Source organism: Dermacentor silvarum, chromosome 4 (genome assembly GCF_013339745.2).
Source record: "Dermacentor silvarum isolate Dsil-2018 chromosome 4, BIME_Dsil_1.4, whole genome shotgun sequence".
NCBI lineage: Eukaryota > Metazoa > Arthropoda > Arachnida > Ixodida > Ixodidae > Dermacentor > Dermacentor silvarum.
The window spans coordinates 129,843,863-129,866,768 of record NC_051157.2 but is presented as its reverse complement, the minus strand read 5'-3'; positions in this window follow the sequence as shown (position 1 = coordinate 129,866,768).

Below are 22,906 nucleotides of genomic sequence, written 5' to 3'. Positions count from 1 at the left end.
AACGCCGTGTGTGTGATTTCCTAAATCAATTTCGCACGTTCATCACGCCCAGTTACCGGTATGATTGGGCGGCACGCCGATAAACGACCCGCTTGCTTTCATGAATCTTCCTGGCCACAAATATCTGATGGCAAGCGCAGTCGTCACACAAATTTTCACTCGGGCTACACTACTTTCTGCACGGCTACACCACCCAATATCAGGCTCTTGCCGCCGCCGAACGCAAGCCAAGGATGTAAAGTTTCGGCTTTAGTCAAGCTTAGCGGCCAAAATGCGCGGTTACGCCAAGGAACTGTGACGTTGTACTCAGGAACGGGTGCCTAATTGAGCTGCGCTCTAAACAAGACCACATAAGACCTACGTCGCTAAACACGGTGTTCTCGGTCATGTCTAGACGCATTCCAGAACCTTTGCATTGGCACCTTATTGAATCAGTGAGGTAATAAATCTTACTTCATTAAATTAAATTCTAGTTGTTGATCACAATAAAAAAGAAAAAAAATTACTCCATCTCGCGCTAAAGAGAACTATGTGGGGATGCGAAGCAGCGGGGAGATGGTTAGCTTTAACGGGAGATAGTTTCGCGGCAGCGGCCCGAGCGCTCATCGCGGCGCTGCACAGGAGAATGAGGCGCGCGCGCTCCGTCATTTTCATACCGCGGAACTACCGTGGCGCCCCCAGCGGAGTATGCAGCTGTCGCACCACCTGTCGTGCGCGCCGCTCCGGATTCCTAGAGGAGAGAAAGGGGGTAGCGTAAGAGAGGAGATAAAAGGGGAGGGGACGCGCATGCGCTGTGGGGGTGTGGGACGCCGCGGGAGGGACGGACAGAGCCGCCGGCAAGAAATGCTTCGCATTAAAAAAACTCGACTAGCATTAACACAATCGTATCAACATAGAGTCGGCGCTGTTCGCTGAAAGCATTCGGTTACTTTTTTCTTGTCCATATTAAGCTCGCGCATCCGGTATTTAACCTATGGCAAGTTATCGGCGTTTAATCGACGATAACGAAGTGGCGCCCAAGCACGCAGCACCGCGCGCCCCACGCTCGAGACAGAGCTTGAACGAGGAACGAGCGGGCCAGCAGCGATCGGTGATGTCGTCTGCGTTCGACCGATGAGTAACAAGGAATGTGGCAGATAATAAACCACACGTCTTCCCACAAACCAAATGGTGGCTTCTGAGAAAGCGGTATGAGTTTTCTTTGCAGCTTCATGCAACAGTCCGGTGGATTACAATTTTTCGTTGTCAAGAATTTGGCTTGCCTGCAGGCTTCCGCAGAAATGATTTGCGGTAACCTAATAGTGTTCTGCAACGTCAAATAAGGAACACCTTTTCTTCATATGCCTGTATTTCACTCATGGTGAACTTTGCCAAGCTGCTCCAAAACGCGTTCTTACTGCTCCCAAATGGACAATTCATGCTCCAAGCCTGATCCAAAGTGCCAAGTTTGCTGCTCCCAGAGCTGCCCCAAAACTTCTTTGACTGCTTCCATCCCTGAATTTAGTTTAAAGGTTAGAATTTGGCTGTTTACCACAGGTAGTTTTGAAAATTTTGGTCTAACTAAAAAACGCAAAAGACACAGGACAACCTATATGTCACAAACCTTGTTAACACTGTTAGAATGTAAAGCATAAAGAAGTGAATGCAGCAGCTAGTTTGTTCCGTGGTTTGGGAGTGGTCGGCAGTTACTGGATTTACTAGGCTAGTCTCGGTTTTGAGGAGGCTATGACGGGATAGCGCTTGATGCTCCAGTCGGTGGCAGAACAACACGTGGTCGTGCATGGGAGTCTGAAATATTGAATGGCATGCTGTGCGGTGTCCGAAATTTTGGTTGTCTTTAATTTGGACACCCATGGGCTGAGTGGCAGTGCCGCGAAGTGTTCGTGCATGAACATGTTATGCACGAAAATTTATCAAATCTCTGCCTGCTTGAGTCTTTGCCTCCGTTTTTATGAAGTACTTTCTGAATAGAAGACTGGGGTCGCAAGAACATTTTGTATTCCGCCTCTTCCTGAAAAAAAATCTTTAGAGCTTGCTTCTGTGATTCAGTTTGCAGAGAGTTGCGAAAAATTTGGTTCCGATTAAGGAAATTTTTTTCCATTACCCTTATACAAAAACCAAGCAATTTAGAGTCTATTTCATTTACCGAAGTACTACTTTACTACTTAGTATATATATATATATATATATATATATATATATAATGCAATTTACAGATAAACAGCAATGAGCGCCACGAATAGAGAAAGAAAGAGAGGAGATTTAGTGAGAGAATGGTGGCGAGGTCTGCCTGAGTGGTGTGGCTCAATCCTGCCGCTTTACGGTGAGAATGAAGCGCTTGGGGGCCAAAAGCGCTTAATTGAATGGCTAAGGCGAGCTCGTAATGAAAGCTATGTCAGAAAAGAACAAATTGGAAACACTCAAAACAGGAAAAGTATCCGTACGTGTGTGAATAAGGGATGCATTTAGGGGCACGAACGAAAGTGTGCGCTTTATTCGAAATTCATCAACTCAACATCGACGTATAGGTTTGAAGAGCCTTCAACGAATTGCTAAACTTCTAGGTCCGAACTTAGCACCACTAACTCTCTAAGTGTGCGACAGCATACTTAAGATTGTGACGATATTGACGTCTCGCCATCCGCGTGCACGTGCGTCACAGACGACCTTGCACACTCCAGTTTATCAAAGTGACGTTTCTGTACCTCTAATCTTTTTCAAAACTTGCGACTTCGTGCACACTGTGATGCGCTCGCGCATACTCAACGAACCTCAGATTTCCTGTTAGATACCCTCAAAGTGGGTGAAGTCCGTGTATAATGCTCATTCATTAAAATTATGTACATAATGAACGTAATGCACATATCTGAATCAATGTGAAGTGGGTAAATAAACGGTATAAAATTGTTCAATTTCTGCAACGCGTAATAAGTATATACCGATTACGTGCAAGTCCGGCAAATCGGCAAGACGCGGAAACCCACACCACGCGACCTATACGTGATACACGCCACCGCGGAGTCATCAGTCTCCGGGACCGGCCCAATCGAGTTTTCGGCTGCATACCTCCGAAGTGAGTGAAGTCTGCTTGTTATGCTATCGTATGAAAATATAAAGCGTACCTAATTTGTACAACGTCTTAGCAAAGCCACAAGCACAACGTGGAGTGCAACAAGTCTCTTAGGTAGCACATTATCGAAGAAACTGGACTATTTACATCGGCTGGAAATTCCGGCGTTAATGTATCTTCCGTGGAAAGCCTCCCGAGTGTGACAATACTCAGCCGATCGTCTTGCGTAAAATGTTCATTTTGTATAGTCGATCGTACGTGAATAGCGCACGGCATGCCAGAGATCTCAAGGATTCGTTTTATGCAGCGCACAAAGAAGCGCGGCCTAGCTGCTCATGAACTATGCAAGTGAAACTCGCTAACAACAAAACGTCTACTGCACTTCGAAGGTCACGGAAGCTATAGCTGGCTAGAACATTACGAGTAACAGCCTTGAGATTACAGACAGCATCACGATAGCAAAGGGTGACCATGAAACGTAGAGAAAAAGCCAGATAAAAAGAACCCAAGGCAACGGCGGCTGACATCGATGAAATACTCGTACAATCTTACGTGCATTAGCGTACCACCCGCGTTGCAATTTTAGAGATTTGTCAATACATTTACCGACTTTCTTGCGAATTTAGCGACCAGCGTTTTAATCTAGCTACCGGTGACGTTTTTTAGCGACGTGACAGAACAATAGGGTACATTTTAGCGATACTAAGTTAACAAAGCTGCTTCGAAAAAAACCTTCTAAAACGCACTTTATCATGGAAAAGCTACAAGCGAATGGCGGAAAATGATTGTTAGACGCGTGCACTCTGTGAACTGGATAAATCAATGGTTGTCTCATAATATCCACAGATGCATTAACAAAATGCGTGTGTGTGTTTTTTTAACGCTTTAAGGAACCGATTTGAATAGGTATGAACGCGCCGGGTTGTGCACTTTCACTATACGCCATCTCTCAAATCGTCTACAGCTCTTCCAATAGTACGAGGCGAACGCAGGTTCCTTGCCATCCTTGCCATCACAGGATCGCAGGATCCTTGCCATCACAGGCGTCAGCACTGGGAGCACGGTCTAGTGATTTGATGCAGTCACCAAATCACATTGAGAGAATCCCACACTACTATTACAAAATATGAGTAACATTTAAACTGGCTCACAAAATTTATAAACAGAAAGTCTAATACTGAACTGACAATCTAACACAACGGCGGAAATGTAACTTAAAGCCAGTCAACGCGTTCGCTGTCACTAAGCAGCGAGTCCGCTGTCCACTAAGGCGCAAATAGCAGGCATCTTCTTATCAGGGGCAATAACATTTCTCCGTCGGTGCACAAAATATCCGTCGTCTTGCCAACGTCCCCACCATTTATTTCATCGTCGTCACCGTAGTGGTCCCCTTGCTACTGTCGTCAGAGTATCGGGTCTGTCTACACACACCATTGCTCGCTTTACACGAACATGTTCGTCCATCTGGCAATGGTTTGTGGAACTCCGTAAAATGCTGGATTTGCATCCTATGTAATGGGTTTGGAAGTTATTCAAATAGCATATAGCGCATTGGATTTCCATACCTTTTTTTTTGTTTAGATTTTTCTTAACTTTTGTTCCCCTGAGTTTATGTATTTATACCTAATGTGCATTTTATGCATTTGATGATGAAAGTGCTTGCTTTTTGTTTCGTGTAATGAAGGAAAAATAAATTTCTCGTGCGGTTATCAGAAGCACCAATGTTGCTTTGGGGAAAGTGCAATCTTGCCGGTAGATCGAGCTTTGGCTATGAATATAGTACGCTATGAATATAGTATGCTATGACTATAGTATGCTATGACTAGACCTGGCTTCGTTGATCTTTTGTTCCTCCACAATGATTATTTTTGTCTGCGCTTCTGTGTTTTTTATTTTGCTTTTGATATTCCCTAGCCACTAGAGTTTATTTTTGATGACTGTAGTAGCCTATTTTGGCTGTCATTGCTCCAGCCATCGCTGGCCTTTGTTTCCAGGATTTCATTTGTTAAGCAATAACCAGTGCCGGGTTTTGTACTCGCGGCGGTGCCTTCCTTTGTGTGTAGTATGGATTACATTTCATGATAAATTTACAATCATGATCACTTACATGGCGGGACAAGAGCGTCACGGAATTCACGGAAGCGCTCGCAAAGACCCACTGTTCAGTGTAAAGGTATACTTTCAAGCTATGGGCTGAGAAGGACATCTCTTGTTTCGTTAGAGCCATCGAGTCGTGATTAAAATAAGCAGTTCGGTGGTTTGCAATCTGAAAATACGAGCACATTCTTGCTAGTATTGGGTTTTATGTCGTCCTTAGCTCGTTATTCGTAGCTCGCCGTCTTAAAGATTTGGAAGAAGTCTAATTCAGAATTACTACGCACGTGGACTAAAATTATTTCTTTGGCACCATTTTTTAGGACAGCAGACGAGAGCGGCAGAGGGTAACACGTGGTGGAGTGGGGATTTAAAGTTTGATGAGAAAAATAATTTCTTTTCTATTTACTTGGTGAGAACAGATGTAACAAATGCCGCAATGTTTGAAGAGAGCTCGCTTAACTCCTGTAATTTTAAAGTCTTCGTCGTGTTGCACTGAGCCACTCTTTGATGACCAGTCCAGTTGTGGTTCGCTTCCACTTGCCAAAATCTGTCTACACCAACTGAATCTTGCGATCACGAGTAAACGACAAAAACGACAGTCGTGTAAATGAAGCTGGACGTTCAGCATGTTCAATGTGCAGCAGCATTCCCTGTAAAGACCGACTTAATAAAGCACCGAAGATGGTCGGTTTATCTTCAGTGTTGCGCGGCGCTTATAAAGATCAGACTCAGCAGGAACAGTTAAACAAAGACGCATGAAACACGCGAGATATCTCGAAGTTTTCGCTTTTGTCATTGCGTCGCAGTGCTTAAAATCGAGCCAGCTGGAGCTGTTTCGAAGCTCCTCACCAGTCCTGCATAAAAGCGGAAGAATTCATCCAAGAGAAAGGCAGAACCATAGCAGCTGGTGTCCTCAAATTCGTTTTTCAAAGAGTGAATCAAGGCTGCGTAACTTATGCAGCGCAGAGAAGAAAGTGTTTCGCTTTAGAATAGCGCCTCTGCACAGTTAGGCATAACAGCCCTATAATTCTTACTAGCTTCGTCGACAGCTGGTAATGAAGGAGAAAATAAAAGCATTTCTTTTTTTTTTACATATACGGATTATACAGACAGTCATGCCTCTATCTTGAGCAAGTGGCCAGTCAGGAATTCAAAGCAAAAGAATGAATTTAGGAAAGAAACGGGTGGTGTTGTGCGTGGGTTTACTACGATAAGTCAGAGAAACAAATAAAATGAAAAGTAACGGCAGTAAAATGTAAAAGTACTCGTGAAGCAGTGATGGAAGATGAGCGTCGCTTCGAATAAATTCGGGGAAGTAATTTAGTAATAAACCATCCCCTCTTGCACTAAACCACAAATTGTGCAAATCGATGTTACACGAACCATTTCGCAAGTAGCTAGCTATGCGGCGTCATTTAGGGATCGGCAATGCGTTACCCGATGGACTAGCATGTTTGTGTAAGGCGAGTGTGTGTGACGCGATCATGTGTGTGACGACAAAAGCAAGACAATGGCAACGGCAACGACGTTATTATGACGGCATGTTGTACTAAACCACTATTTCACTGTTGAATGAATTTTCGCGTCATCAGAGGTTATGACAACGGCGCCTTTAAAATTTATAACAAGAAAACTGCGCAATTGCGCCTTGAAGATTTCTGGTGCAGGCCGAAGGTCTTGCTCTCATCGCATTCTCCCCGTAGTTTGGGGCTATGAAAACCTTTTGTTCATAATTCGTGCTCACAGCGTTTGCATCACTCGCGGGAGGTGTCCACGTTTGTGTTTTGGGCAATATTTTTAAAAGATACGTTTACATCGTATCTTATTTCAACATCACAAACTTTCTGCGACTTTTTGTACTTTTCCCTGCTGCGTTCTCATTCTAATCAATATTAATGACTTTTCACGTCATGAGAAGTTATGACAACGGCGGCTTCTTAATTTATAACAAGAAAACTACGCAAGCCGCTGCCTTGAAGTTTTTTGACCCGGTGTGAGTCAGCGCCGAATTGAGCAACCGATGGTTGCACTGGCGCTGCCGCCGTGCAAGCGACTACTTGTAGCGCGCGCATCGCATTGGTGATATTCAACCGCTTTTTAGCCTACCTAGACGGTCTGAGTCACTTCCATTTCACAAGATAGCGACAGCGCGGCTTAGAACCTGCTTTCATTGCCATACACTGCCTCAAGGTAGAAAACCAGCGGGTTGGAGCCAGTATGCGATGACGCATTGCTTCCTTCGGAGTCAGACATTCTGGCTGATGGAGCAGACGACGATTTGTACGCAGCTGACGAAGGAAGCGACAGGCGTTGTTGGAGGGATAATCGCGCGCTTTGAGAGAGTTGCTTTATTTTGGCTTAGGAGGAAAACTCTTTTGCTTCATCGAGAACGTTAAGTTCGTGGCTTCCATTGCCGTTTCCTAGGCAAAGCGTCAAGTTTACGTCACGTTACGAATAGAAATCGGGGACATCAGTGCCATATTGCATGCGCGACGCGTCGGAGAAAATGGCGGAATGTCTAGAATAGAGCCCTGGCGTGTTATTCGTGAGTCCCATTGCTGGTGTTAGTCGCCCAAAGGATGCAACGTGACGCATGTGCCAGTCACCTCGAAGAGCTGTATATTTATAGTTGACCTTGACACGAGAAGTCATCATTTCAGTGCGATATCCGGGCAATTAGTAATGATATATCATATTATACTGTATGTATTAATTAGGGAAGTGGGGCGAAGCCTCTGGAAGAAACGCATGTTGAAGTGAAATGATTTATTGATGGATTGACTAATGAGATTTAATGGCGCAAGTGCCAGTTCTGGCTGAAGAGCGCCAAACACATGGTGGAATAAGTTGACAATGGTACACGATCTAAAGAATGTAACGTGGTTGTAAAGGGGTCTGAGATCAGTGGCGGCAAAAATGCATAAAATATATAGTATCTACTGAAAACATGAGAATGACTAATGGGGCGTGCTATGGCCATAAATTTTTAGTTGCGAAGTTATCATAAAAATGTACGAATATAAAATGCAAGACACAAAAATTTCTTATATTCTGTGATGTCTTTCTATACCATTAATGATTCTAAATATTGTGTGGCGCTAGACACATGTTCGAAATGTTCGCCAAGAGCATCTCCTTGATCTTCTAACTATTTTGTTGGTCATTTACCACGGGCAACTAACGCGTTGGTTGCCCCTTTAGCCTACTGAACCTATTCCATACTTTTACATCTTGTGTATAGGAATTGATTCCTGAGGGAAACCTCTCCGAACTTGCTCTCCTAGCCTGCCGTCTCCAAGCCGGCCGTTTCCTTTGATTTACCATGTTGAAATTCGATAAGATTCTTCGTATCTGGGTATCGATACAGTATGCCCCAAGCTTTGTTTTGTTTCCTTCGAACGTCTCTGCACTCATAGTTCCACCGGGGAACACGTCTGTGTCATGACTTGTCATTTGTTTGTGGAATCAACTTTTATTCCGATAGCAATTATATGGACACTCAAAAGCAGATTTCTGCCGTCGGCGTCGCCGTCGCCGTGAGGTTCCGTATGACGTCAATGGAGATGAAATCGTCGCCGCGTGCCGAACGCTGTATGTGCCAGTGAAAGGGCGCGAGTGACGCGTGCTTTCACGGGGAGTGAACGCACGGCGGAGAAAAAACGCGCGTTCTGCGTCGTGCTCCCTTAAGGGCTGCAGAAGTAGGCGTCTCTTTCCTCCTTTACAATCACCATATATGTAGAGCAAACGCGCCTTCTTCCAACGGGTGAGAGGCCGTGGGGGAGGGGGGGGGAGGGGGAGGGAAGGGAGGCGACGTTTAGCTGCGGCACCAAGTGCCTATTAATAGACAGTTTTAGTTTAGCGTTTTTACGCTCCGCTTAGCTGCTGAGCGGAGCGGAAGCACGAATGCGCATGCGCTCTCCGCTTAGCCGCAAGCGGACTAGCGGAGCGAGAATCACGGTCCGCTTACAAGCTGCCTAAGCGGAGCGGATTTGATTTGATTCGAAATGCAACCTCGCTGGCCATCACGTGGCGTTCACCAAGTCGAAGCTTCATTTTCCACTCGATAAAATGGACCGGTAACGCATTACAAGCACCCGTCTAGATACTTCATGAACAAATTAGTTATATATATTCGTTGTACTTAGTAAAAGTGACAAAACGGTTTTTTTATCACTACGCTGATTTTGGCCAGGGGGCGCGGCAACTACGACAAATCCGCTCCGCTACGCTACACGCATAACTAAAACGTGAAAATCGCCCGTCGCTCCGCTGTGGCTTAGCGGGGCAACTCTGAGCGGAGCTGACCGTAAAGACGCTCAACTAAAACACTCTTATATCAGAGGCTCCGGCAACAGTCACCAACGCCGCACGCATTTTGAGCGAACGCGGGCAAAACGCCGACGGCGTCGACATCAGTTCTGCGTGTTGCCGTTGCTGCTGCATGTCCAAGTTTATACAGCTGATAAAGCTAATATCATTACTCCGTATAGCTCTCTACAAATTTGCTATCGCAATTGATGCTTCGCCTTTCAGGTGAAACTGCGACAACTTTTTCTGCAGCGTCAATAATGAAAGTGGTCAAATGCGCTAATGTGTTGTGAATGCTATAATCCCTTATAAAATCTCGTGGTATGTAGATTCTTTAGAATAATTCCAATCGGCAGGTTCTAGTTTCCATCGACAGACATGTGGAGGATTGTCCTGTGGCTGTTTCAGATTCAGTGTAATCGGGAAGTGGTCCCTCTCAAACGGATTTTCGAATGTACTCCATTCTGGATTAGAAAAAGAAGCGTGGGAGATCTAAGCACTAGATCGATTGAAGAATATAATTATTTGCAAGATTGTAGTAGGTGGTCTTTTTCTTGTTAAATAGGCCCACACCAGAGGTCACGAGAAAGTTGTCGATCAGCCGAAACCTTGAGTCATACCGGGAGTCTCCATTCAGAGCATTAAAGTTCCCGATGACAAAAGAAGGTTCTGGAAGCTTTACAGTAAGTCCATATAATTCCGTTTCGCTCAGGTGTAGCTTGAAGGCATTTAGATGGAGCAGACGGCAAGCAATTTATTACAAAGAATTTCTCGCACTGCAACTGCCTCGAGGGGCTTGCGAAGGGGCAAGTGTTGGCAAGCAACAGTCTTGTCGACAACTGTGGCTGCACCGCCGGAGGAGGTGTTTGCCTCGTCACGGTCTTCGCAACAAATAGCATATGGCCGGAAAACATTTGCCTGTGGAGCTTTTAAATGTGTTTAACACACAGCACCTTTGGATTAAGTTTGTGTAAGATTTATTGTCATCAGGATTGTGGAGAAGATGTCACATTCCATTGCAGAATCGGTGTATTCATTTTGAAAGAATGTTATGCTGCGTGTTTAGGAAAGGAAAGATTTGCTCTCCGAGCTTTTGCTGGGCGCTATGATGTACTGTTGGGTTTTGGAGGGGTCGAGAGAATCCCGCCGCTCCTCTCGCGCTGGTTGCGCCGACTGGCTGCAGGTTATGTCTATCGCCTGTGGCGGGGCGCTGGACACCTGCTTTGGCGAGGAGTATGTTCGCTTTGAAAGCCTCGCCTCGAGAGATGCAACCTTCGGGCCCACCAATCCAGAGGTCGATGATCCCGCCTTCAGAGACTGCGAAGCAGCTATGGCTGCTCTCGCCAATGGTGCTGGTGGCACATTTGCGGCCGCACTCTTCGTGGGCCGGGCCGATGCCGGAGTCTGGTGCGGCATTGCCCCCTTACGCGCCGCATCAGCATAACATGCAGTATAAAGAAATGAAAAATGTTTTCATACTTCCTGAAAGATGTTTTTTTCTTTTTTTCTGCCTTAAGCGTAAGGATATATATATATATATATATATATATATATATATATATATTGCACGTGGGACACGAACGAGAGTAGGCTGTGGGTCCATGCATAGTCGATGCAAATGTGAGGATCAGGTGTTTGGTGGGGATTTCTTTGTTCTCGTGTATAATCTCGATTCTTTGGACGTTGATAACGCTCTGGTTCTACCATCCCTCGCGAAGCTCTTCTTCAGTCAAGTTTAGGAGACTATCGTCTATATATATCGTCAGACTGCATTCATGGAGCGGTGTCGAGTCACCATGATTGGGACATCACTGTATGCGACAAGGTTCGAGAGCTTCCCATGCTGTTGCATATCGTGGAGCTCAGGTAGGAGGTCGCCACTCACCATTATGGTAACTTTGTATCCGGGTACTATTGTGTCAGGGAGGCATTTCCCAACAATTAAAGAAGAGACTGTTCTCACGGTGTTTTCAGAATACGGACGCTGCACAACATGAAAACGAGGAAAGTATTATTTTTGCTGTACAAAAAAAATCAATGTTTCATCGGTGTGCCTCTTTTAGAAGAGGGCGAGCAGAAAGTGAGGGGAATTATGTTTTAACTATAAAACTAATTTGATTTCGGTAGTTGTGCCAGCCGCCCACCACCGAGCCCAACAAGGGGATGCTGCGAGACCCGAAGGAAACGCAGATGCCAGCTAGACGTAGCAGCTATAACCTAATATACTGAAAGTTGGATAAACTACATCAGGTTAACCCTTTCTGCCTGGGAAATCGGCAGTAAAGGATAGTGAGATGAAGAAAGTAAAGTATAAATATGAGAGAAAAACGAACGTTAGAGAGCGAAACAGGAAAAGGCAACTCCAGATTTCGCCCGAGTGGGTCAGTCCGGGGGTGCCATCTACTTGAAGCGGAGGCTCAAGAGGTGTGTAGCTTCCGCCAAGGGCCATAAAGGTCCAAACTCCCGGCATCAGCTCAACGCCCAGGATATCTATATTTCTCTGGATACGGCTAAGCCACGCACGGTTAAGCGCGGGAGGGTCTCATCACCATGGGCTCGGGAACATGCTGCCAAAGCGCACCAAACGCCTGCTGACGTAGATGCTCCTGCGGAGCCCGAAATTTCAAAACTATAGTTTGCTGCTCAGCAGCTCATTGCAATCGTTATGAGTACGGCAGCACAAAACACAAGGACTAGGAAGTAACCAGAACGGGCGTTTATTCCTAGTGCTTGTCTTGGTTTGCGTTGCCGTACTCATAATGAATCTTTGCCAACTAGCGCATTTGTCCGTTTATTTCAGTCAAATGATCGTCCAAGTAAACGGTATATATGAAGGAATTGAATTTCCTCTGTAGTGGTATTCTACATATATTGGTGAACTGTTTATCCTTACCACTACTTTAATGTTTCTTGTAAAGCTTGACCATTGCCTGATTAGAACGTCTCAAGTGTGAATAGGAACACTATAGGACTATTTTGATGGTGTCTGCGTCAGCCCTACAAATGAAAGAAACTGATCATCTCGTTTGCCTGCTTATGTTTCACGAAAGAGCCATTTATGCACTGATATGAATACCCCGAAGGAAGGAAAAATTAAAGTGCTTAGGACCCCTAAGCACTTCCTATGAGTTGTGAATGCGAAATCATTCATGTCCAACTGAACGCTGCTGAGCGGTCCTTCGAGTTCTGGGGACGTATTGTCAGACGATAAGTTTCGACGATACTATCGCCTTCGCGTGACGTCGTGTTCAACCAGCCAATCAGCTCATCCGGTTTTTCTCAAGCGGCCAATCAGTGCGCACCTGATGGCCCAGGCGATAGTGTCGGCAAAAGTGATCGTCCCAGAATACGTCGCCTGAACTTCTCGCTGGCAAGCGAGTGCGTTGAGACGCTTGACCAACGCCTCCTAGATAGCACAAAGACGGTGCACTTCGGTCCGTTATAGCATGCTACTTTGCCCGAACGCCGTAGAATCTAATGGGGACGCGGTTATTTTGTCGTCGCGGCTTTCGTCAGGCCGGGCATGGAAATGGAAATTGCGGTCCAAAAAGCATAATGTCATAAAGCAGAATGCATAGGCTTGCTATATATAGAAGGCGCTGGTTTAGCCCAGTGGGTAACACACTCGGTTTCTGAGTGTGGGGCTGTAGGTTCGAAGCTCAATACCAACAGCGTTATTCCTTTCGAACCTATTCTGTTTTTTATACATTAATTTCTTTATAGCGATTAGTGAGGCGAAGTGAGAACGCAGGCGAGAGCTTGCGCGTGCAAGGAAGGTGCGAATAACACAGGCTTCCGAGAGTGAGCGTGACGTGGCATCGCGGTGATGCCCTCTCCCCTCTGGCAACACCTTGCGCACCAGCGCAGCAGCAAGCACCACCTTTCAGCGAGCACCACCGCAGCAGCACCTTTCTCCCGCTCTGCTCTGTCGAGGCAGGCACGTGACGTGGCGTCGCAGCCAATGGGAATTTAGGGGCCGTTTCTCGGTTCCAGGCCACGGACGCTGGTTTTTTCGCTCAATGTGTCACTTGATGCTTTCGTATCAAAGCCTAAGCATAGAACATCGAGCTGTTGCTCCTAACCTAAGCATAGAACATCGAGCTCTTGCTCTTGTAGGCCAGAGCTGCATCCCCAGTATAGGGCAGTATTCTTTATAAGATTGCTCGAAACCATGCGTTATAAGAACCTAAATATGTGTACCTACCTAGCTGCCTACCAAAGGGCACCTGACATGAGGTAAGAAATGTTTCTCAATAAAAGATATACTATGGAGATAGAACAGGCAGTACATCCCCTTATGCATCTATGTCACATTATGAGCCGGCGCAATATGAGATTGACTATAGCAAAAAAAATGACTAAATATAGCCAGGAAATAATCCTGAGAGCTATAGCAAATGAAGACGCCTTCTCAAAATCGAAAATACAATGAGTTAAGCGAGAGCTGAATTGTTTTTTATTTTAAGTGAGACCACGACAATGATGATGATGATGATGATGATGATGATGATGATAATAATAATAATAATAATAATAATAATAATAATAATAATAATAATAATAATAATAATAATAATAATAACAACAACAATGGCAACAACAACCTCAAATACCCGATTTCAGTATTTTTTCGGTTTTCTGACCTTGCTGTTCAAAATGTAGCAAGTATGGCTGTGTCGGCCGAGTTTATTGACCAAAAATTGGGCACAAAGGTAAAGAATACGTGAGCTTCGAACTCAGACACGTAAACAAGACGCTTATAGTCGATGAAATGTCAACTAAGGAATCGGCACCGCTTTGTTCGCGCCCGGCGTTTTGTTGATTTCCAAGAAGCTTTATTCCAAAAATACGGCTCGGGGCATTGCTGTTGTCGCTTTCCTGTCCACACTGGCTTTATATTCCCTCGCTTGCTTAACGGTGTCACATTTTTCGCAAAGGATATAAACGAAGAAAAATTTTAGGTATATTACTCATGGTCGAAAGGAATCCGTACGTTCCACGATACTCAATTCATAAAAGTCGTTATGAATTATTCGCGAATGCCTTGACATTGCTTTGCGTATGAGGTTCAAGAAACCCTAAGCATGCACACAATTCAGCAGCCGAGCTGGTGGAGCAATCTCAATCAAGATGAAAAGTAAATACACTTTTGCATTACGGCTGTATTGGCCACAAAACTGGGGTAGAACTGAATCTATTATAGTTTTCATTTTTTTGCAGCGTTTCTTTCGGCCTCATTGTTTTTTATTGTAGAAGTTTAACAAGAAACAGAAAAGATTTGCAGGATCGTTTCTGAATTCACCGGTCGCTGGCAATAACCTCCGTTCCACCATGGGTACGGTAACAACTTAGATATTTATGACCGTCAGCTGCGTCCTCATCTTTGTGACGGCCTTATACAAGTTTGACTTTTGCACACGTTGTGCAAACCCATTTTATTGGTCGTGGTCAGGTGAAACCCGAAAGTCACACGAGATTAAAGCGCATGTTCTGTATATATCGGTGGCGGAGCAAGTGCTGCGTTCTGCCTTCTGCTGCAGGAATGAGCGCACGCATTATAGTCCACTGGCGTTTCTGCGCAGCTCATGTGTGTATGCTCGGGTTTGAGCAGTGTATATTTATATATATAAACGGTGCAATCAAAGTTTCGACATGAATGGTGGTCGTGTAGCCTGAAGGACACCAGAAGAACGATGAGACGTGAAGTGTATGGCTCCAGATCGGTTCTGAAGCGGAGTACATTTACACAAATTGCAGGTCGAGCACTTCAATGCTTGACGTGTTGGACAGAGACCCGCCGTGGTTGCTCAGTGGCTATGGTGTTGAGCTGCTGAGCACGAGGTCGCGGGGTCGAATCCCGGCCACGGCAGCCGCATTTCGATGGGGGCGAAATGCGAAAACACCCGTGTACTTAGACTTCGGTGCACGTTAAAGAACCCTAGGTGGTCCAAATTTCCGGAGTGCCCCACTACGGCGTGCCTCATAATCAGATCGTGGTTTTGGCCCGTAAAACCCCATAATTAATTTTTTGGTGTTGGACAGACGCAATTTAAATCTACCTGCGAAGGCACCCAAAATTTTTGGCACTTTCACCCAGCAGGCGAACAAATGGAAGCGAAAGTAATGTTTAGCGTTGCAGTTCAACTCCTCAGACGGTGCTCTAACAGTGTTTCTAATCATATGCGTGGGGGGGGGGGGGGGGCTACATGATTGTGCGACTCATCACGCAAAACAGCGCCTTGGCAACCAGGCGTCCCAGAACGTTGGCCGCATGAGCGCCGCCAGGGTCGCTGCAGGCGTCGCATCTCGACGCTGCGCGACGCTGCACGGAAAATCGTCGGTATTAGTCAGCGCCCAGTAAAATATTACGTATCGCTATCTGGACACTTACCGCTCAAACCAGAGCATACACACATGAGCTCCGCAGAAATGCTAGTGGACTTATATAATGCGGGCGCTCATTCCTGCAGCAGAAAGCAGAACGCAGCACTTGCTCCGCCACCGAGGCTTTGACCACACTGTTGACGGTGCGTCCACTCTGTTGTTCATGCAGTGAAATGCATTACGCGTACCAAGAGACACTGTAATCCACCGCGCGCAATCCGCGCATGCGCCGTGAGCGAATTAGCGCTACAATGGCGTGTATGTGCAATGACAGTGTGAATGCGGCTTTAGTATTGCTACAGCATTCAATAGGCTAACGGCGTCAGGCTTATTGATAAAATTTAACGTGATAATTTCTGCCGGCATAAACATTTGAAGCACCAACATTTGTGGCACCCTTGAAAGCGCTAGCACGCCGTGTAGGGCCTGTTATGACATCGCGATAACTTATCTGCCCTGCAGTGACGCTGGTGCCCGTGAAATCACACCACTTTCTGGTCGTGAGCCCTTGATATTCTTTTGATGTTCCTGCCTCAGAAGTTTTTAAGATAAAAATCATATGCCGTGAATGAAATTTTTCATGACTGTGCTCACCAGGTGGCAGTTCTCAAAAGTTACGGGGAATAATTCAGTCAAGACCATAAAAACTGGTCAGAACAACTTTGGCATTTCAATAATGCAGCGTCGATCGTATATTATATCACGGAAGCCCGGCGTCTTGCTATATCTTATACAAACAATCCTCGCTTTTTCTGTTTCTGTGCCTGCCGCGTGAGCGCCGCGGCATCCACCGTGCCCTCTCCTGTTGCCCTCTCAATTTTGCTCCGAGATGCCGCTTGGCGGCTCCACCGTATTACCGGCTTGCGGACGATGTTGTACGGCGGTTGGCGGATGTTTCGCGACGCGCTTCTTCTGTCCTCGCCAAGCAATAACTACAAACGTTATTGGGTATTTTTGCAATGACAATAGAAGACGCAATCTCTGTACGCAATAAGAAACAACGGTGAAATAAATTGTTACTCTTGCCGGGGTCATAATTCCCGCATCCGTGAACTTGCAGACGACACTTTTAGCCCGTAGGTTTCTGGCAGCGGTAGACGAAGGTCCGTCTATTGGCTGTAGCGGTGATGTTCCTCTGATGCTTTACCCGTAAGTATGCACTGCTGTTAAATATCGGAGTCATGAAGGAGGTAGTGGCCGAATACTGCACCAGGAAGGTCAATTCCTGTTCTGGTGAGGGAGTGACTTCGATGAAGCTTAGGGGGCCTTCCTAGTTTGGTTGCACCTGAACTAGTATAGCCCCACTAGCTCTCGGAAATATATTTTTGTCTTGCCGGTGTCAGGCACCACTTCATGCCTGAAAATGTAGTGGACTGGAGTAGGATTCGAACTTACGACCTTCAGATTTGAGGCCGGGTATTCTACCTCTGCTCCACGCCACCATTCACCACTCAGGAGCCTCTGAACCGGATACAGAGGCTCCGTCTATAACTAGCGATGAAGTTAGAAGGGCCTTGAAAGACATGACCAGGGGAAAAGCTGGTGGATAATATGGAATAACAGTAGATTTAATCAAAGGTGGATCAGATATCATGCTTAAAAAGCTTGCGGCCCTTTATACGCAATGCCTCACAACTGCAAGTGTACCAGATAGCTTGAAGAACGCCAATATTATACTAATCCATAAGAAGGGAGATGTTAAAGAATTGGAGAATTATAGACCCGTTAGCTTGCTTCAGTACTGTATAAAATATTAACCAAGAAATTTTCCATTAGAATCAGGGCAACACTTACTTCAGCCAACCAAGAGAGCAGGGTGACTTCAGGAAAGGATATTCTACGATGGATCATATCCATGTCATCAATCAGGTAATCGAGAAATCTGCGGAGTACAATCAACCTCTCTATAAGGCTTTCATAGATTATGAAAAGGCATTTGATTCAGTAGAGATACCAGCAGTCATAGACGCATTGCGTAATCAAGGAGTACAGGAGGCATACGTGAATATCTTAGCAAACATCTACAAGGATTCCACAGCTACCTTGGTTCTCCACAAGAAAAGTAGAAAGTTACCTATCAAGAAAGGGGTCAGGCAAGGAGACACAATCTCTCCAATGCTTAGAATGCCTGCAATGACTGCATGCTTAGAATGACTGCATGCTTAGAAGTATTCAAGCTCTTAGACTGGGAAGGCTTAGGAGTGATAATCAACGACGAATATCTCAGCAACCTTCGGTTTGCAGATGACATTGTCCTATTCAGCAACAATGGAGACGAATTACAGCAAATGATTGAGGACCTTAATCGAGAAAGAGTAAGAATTGGGTTGAAGATGAATATGCAGATAACAAAGATAATGTTCAATTGCCTGGAAAGGGAACAGGAATTCAGGACCGCCAGTCAGCCTCTAGAGTCTGTAAAGGAGTACGTTTATCTAGGTCAATTACTCACAGGGAATCCTGATCACGAGAAAGAAATTTACAGAAGAATAAAATTGGGTTGGAATGCATACGGCAAGCATTTCCAAATCCTGACTGGGAGCTTACCACTGTCGTTGAAAAGAAAAGTGTACAATCATTGCATTCTACCGGTGCTAACATATGGATATGGGGCAGAAACTTGGAGGTTAACAAAGAAGCTCGAGAACACGTTAAGGACCGCACAAAGAGCGATGGGATGAAGAGAGCGGTGTGGATTTGAGAACAAACGCGGATAGCCGATATTCTAGTTGACATTAGGCGGAAAACGTGGAGCTGGGCAGGGCATGTAATGGTCCACCGGCCATAACCGGCGGACCATTAGGGTTACAGATTAGATACCAAGACAAGGGAAGCGCACTCGAGGTAGGCAGAAAACCAGATGAGTTGATGAAGTTAGGAAATTTGCAGGTGCAAGTGGGAATACGCTAGCGCAAGACAGGGGTAACTGGAGATCGCAGGGAGAGGCCTTCGTCCTGCAGTGGACATAAAATATAGGCTGATGATGATGATGATGATGATGATGATGATCCTCGGTGTTTACGAGAGGGAGTTTCTGAACTGGTACGTTTCTTGGGTTCTTAGAGACAGTCATACAATACGAACCTACCGGACATATGCAATAACTGATTCGCAAAGCGCCAGAAGTCGCATAACATAATCCTTCTTTAGTGCAGAACGGATAAGATATTCTTTTCACTAAGCAAGAGCGCAAGCGTCTAAATTGTGCTTGTTTGTGGACCTTGAGGTGGGTATGGCAGAGCTGTCACTATATCTTATTATCGAATGCGTTGACACATTCTGGGTTTGGTGTAAGTTATAGGATTGCAACAGCGACATGTGTTCATTCTGTGTTCAGTTCCTTGTGCTATGCCAAATGTGTAAGAGCAAACAAAATGACTGATCCGTTACAATTAAAAAGCAACGACAGTATACTTTCTTTCGTCAAGTGTTCGTTAATTTGTTAATGCCTTCGTTTTAATGATGCGCAAGTATAATTCAAATTTATTGCGATAGTAATTATACAGACACTCCACGAACGCTTGCGCCATCAGCCAGCGCCGACGTCGTCGTGCTTTCCTGGCATCGGAGGGGCTTGCGTATAGAAGGGGAGAAGCTTTACTCGTACAAGTCCCCATTGAGACGTACAGTGCGTTTAGTTGCAAAAACGACAAAGCCAAGTAACATCACGCACTGCGAAATCCGCTGTGCCAGAGCCGAGGCAGTGTTCTTTCTTCCCAAGCTGGCATGATCGCTGTTTGCCCATACATGAGCGTTCCTGTTGAGTAGCGGTGTGTGTACCACATCGCGGCACACACACTTTTCTTAGCGGAACAGTACAGTGCACCTCAAGCTAGCTCTACCTATTCCTTTCAATGGAAACTGAGAAATCCCGACAGCGTTCCGTCGCTCTGATTTCGTGCATAATCGAGGTGCGGTGCCTGTAATGCCCTCGCTGGCATTCCTTATTGAGTGAGCTTTGTGACAGGTCTAGTACCTGCCAAGGTGGCTGCGCAGTAGCAGTTTTTTCGCGTGCTATGTTGCGCCAGACCCCACCTGCTCATTAGAACAACAAGTAAGGAGCTCAATCGCAACGCTAAACCTTCTTAAAGCTTCAATCTTTTGACTTTGGGTAAAACTGCCTATTCCTTTCTTATTTACGAATTATGGGGCACCACATTCGTGTTGGTTATATGCTTATCGCCAAAACTCGTTTTCTGAAAATGCCGTGAGGTCGAAGAAAAGAACAGAAAAAGAAAATTACGGCAGAGCTCATCTCACGATGACTGTCGATGCTAATGCGATTAGCATTTGAGTAACGTAGCGCCACGCCGTATTTCTTAAGTAAGTTGGCTCAGCATCTGTAATTGCCACTGTCAGGCTTCTGTGGAGAAATCCGGTATCCTACCATGTTGCTGTGGCACTCGTTTGTCATTGTAACGCTTGAGCCTGATGGCGTGACGACTGCTGTATGACGACGACGCAATAACAACTATGGAATGGCAAAAAAGTAATGACGTCGACGGAACGACAAAGACGGTATGACGACAACGGCACGATGACAGTGAGATGGCCATTCTTTTAAGTGATGACGTTCGCATAATGACGACGGCGTGACGGCACCGACATGAGGGCAATTGGATGACGACGAGTAGATGCCGACGATGGCATGACGACGACTCCATGACGAGAGGCGATTGACGAAGCTGGATAGGCAATGTTTCAACCACGACGACAACTTCACTACGAGCACGTACCTAGTGGCCCAAGCTATTGGACAACTTGGCCAACACTGGTTCGGCGGAGAAGGCAGGACGACGTCTGCATGAAGAGAGTCAGATGACACGGCTAGAAGGACGACGACGGAAGGACCATGACGGCATCACAACCATGAGCTCATACCTAGTGGCCCAAGCTGGTGGACAACTTGGGCCACTGCGTCGGCGTAAGAGGCTAGATTGATAGATGGGCTAAAGATGCCGGAAGTAGGTAAAGGATGCTAACCGCCTTAAAATATTGCCACTCCTTCTCGTCTCGAGAAAGTTACTAGGTGCCTGTTGACTCTGCAACAAGTGAAAAATAGTTTTTGCTAGCCCAAATTATCAGCTTGTCGGGAGGTACTGCCCGTTAAGCATAACTCCGAAATGTCCTTAACTTACAATAACAACTGAAATTTGTTCACGTATCGCAAATTTCAGGAAAACGCCAGTGGATTCTTTAGTCGCCTATTTTGTTGAGATGGCAACTATACCACAAAACTATATAGCTGACGCAGGTGCAAAATACTATAGGAAAGCCTTCATAGCACTAAAGTATTTGTGGCTTTCCAAAGAATGCCTACTAAGACTGACCTACGTGATTCGTCATTCCATGCAAGGTTCCAGCAGTACTCTGTAATCCAGAGGCAGTCAACTCTACCTTTGCTGCCGTTTTTCTGAAGATAGGGTTATATATCGGACGGGCCCCTAGATCGCGATGCGGGAAGGCAAAGGTAGGTCGAAGGCACAGAAAGGATACATTCGACTCTTTTTTTTTGTCTCTCGCGTGCGCATTGTCCAGAGATAATACAGAAAAGAAGACAGATAAACTAAAGCGAAGCAGGCGCCCTGCATCGTGTCAGCGCCGAGAGAGCGGGGACAAAGTAGGGCGAAAACATTGCTTCCTCGCTACGTGACGAGCAATCTCGCACTTGTTGGTCTCAAGGGATCAATGGAGACGACACGCTCGACGCTCGTTCCCTCCCGTAACCCACTTTCATCGCGCCACACTTCGTAACCCAGTGTTCCCAGGGCCGATGATTCGTTCCATTTAATGTTCGCTGCCATCCTGACCACCGTAGCTACACCCTTTGTTTTGTCGTGTTCCTCTTTGTAGCGCTATAACACTCGTTGTTTCGCGCGTTTTTGTTGCCTCCGTCAATATATAGTCACCCTGAACGACGCAGAGCTAAGGGGAGAACGTGTGATGAGTCGTGCTTTATGACTGCCGCGTTGCTTCGTGCGTGCTCTGTCTTTTATTTATTTTTATTTATTTTTTTGTTGGGGCAGTCGCGATTTTCCCCGCCAGAGTCTGCGCGCGACGACAAGCAATGGACGCTCCGTGACCCGTGCGATCGGCGCCGGGAGGCGAAGACGGAACGAGAGCATTAATTCTTTTTCCGGCCAGCAGAGTGTCGTTGTTTCCTCGTGTAACGTAGGATACTTTGTTTGTTTTCTTTTTGCAAGTGATGTAATGGACTGAAAACAAAGAAGAAAAAAATGGCTGCTAGCGTCTATTCGGGTGTGTAGAAAAAATAAACAGAAACGCGTAACCTAAGCTCCGGCGACTGGACCATGGCTTTTCCTCTTTCTGCCGATGCCTACATATCGCTACGGAATAGCAGGACGGGTAATTTAAGACCGCGTTGATACGCGTTTCATAACAGAGGAAAGGGTGATAATCTCCAATGAAACTCGGCATGGAATCAGACAAGCGTTCTGACGCAAGATAGGCTTTGTGAGCGCGAGCTATGGCTAATCAGAACAGTGACTGAAATGATCAGAACGGGAGCAATGACTAGCGGGTGCTTCTGACGAACAGGATAGCAGGCTATCTGTGTTAACGAATTAGAAAATCTGACAAAATAGTAGAGTTGGACAAAATTCACAGCAGTGGCCGACGTCGCAAAATGGCTGATAATCGCCAACGAATACGTTGATGTACAAAACGCAGCGCATAGCGCGAAGTCTCATATATATATATATATATATATATATATATATATATATACGCTTTTGCTTTTCTGACGCTAAGTCACTGCAGCGCTCTTCCTTTCGTCGGTCTTTCGTTTCATGTGATACTCAAACAGTTAAACTTATTGCGGTGTTGTCATATGCGAACATTCGACTGGTCAGACAGCCCAACGACAGATTAAAAATGATTCATGATATTACATTCTCGCGACTAGAGCATATGAGCTTGAAAGCTAGTACGCCAAGCGCGCCAAACGCGCCACTTTGTGGAGGCTAGTATTGCCTCCTTAATAACGACAAATGCTCTCTATATAAGGTATCTGTATTAGCATAAAGG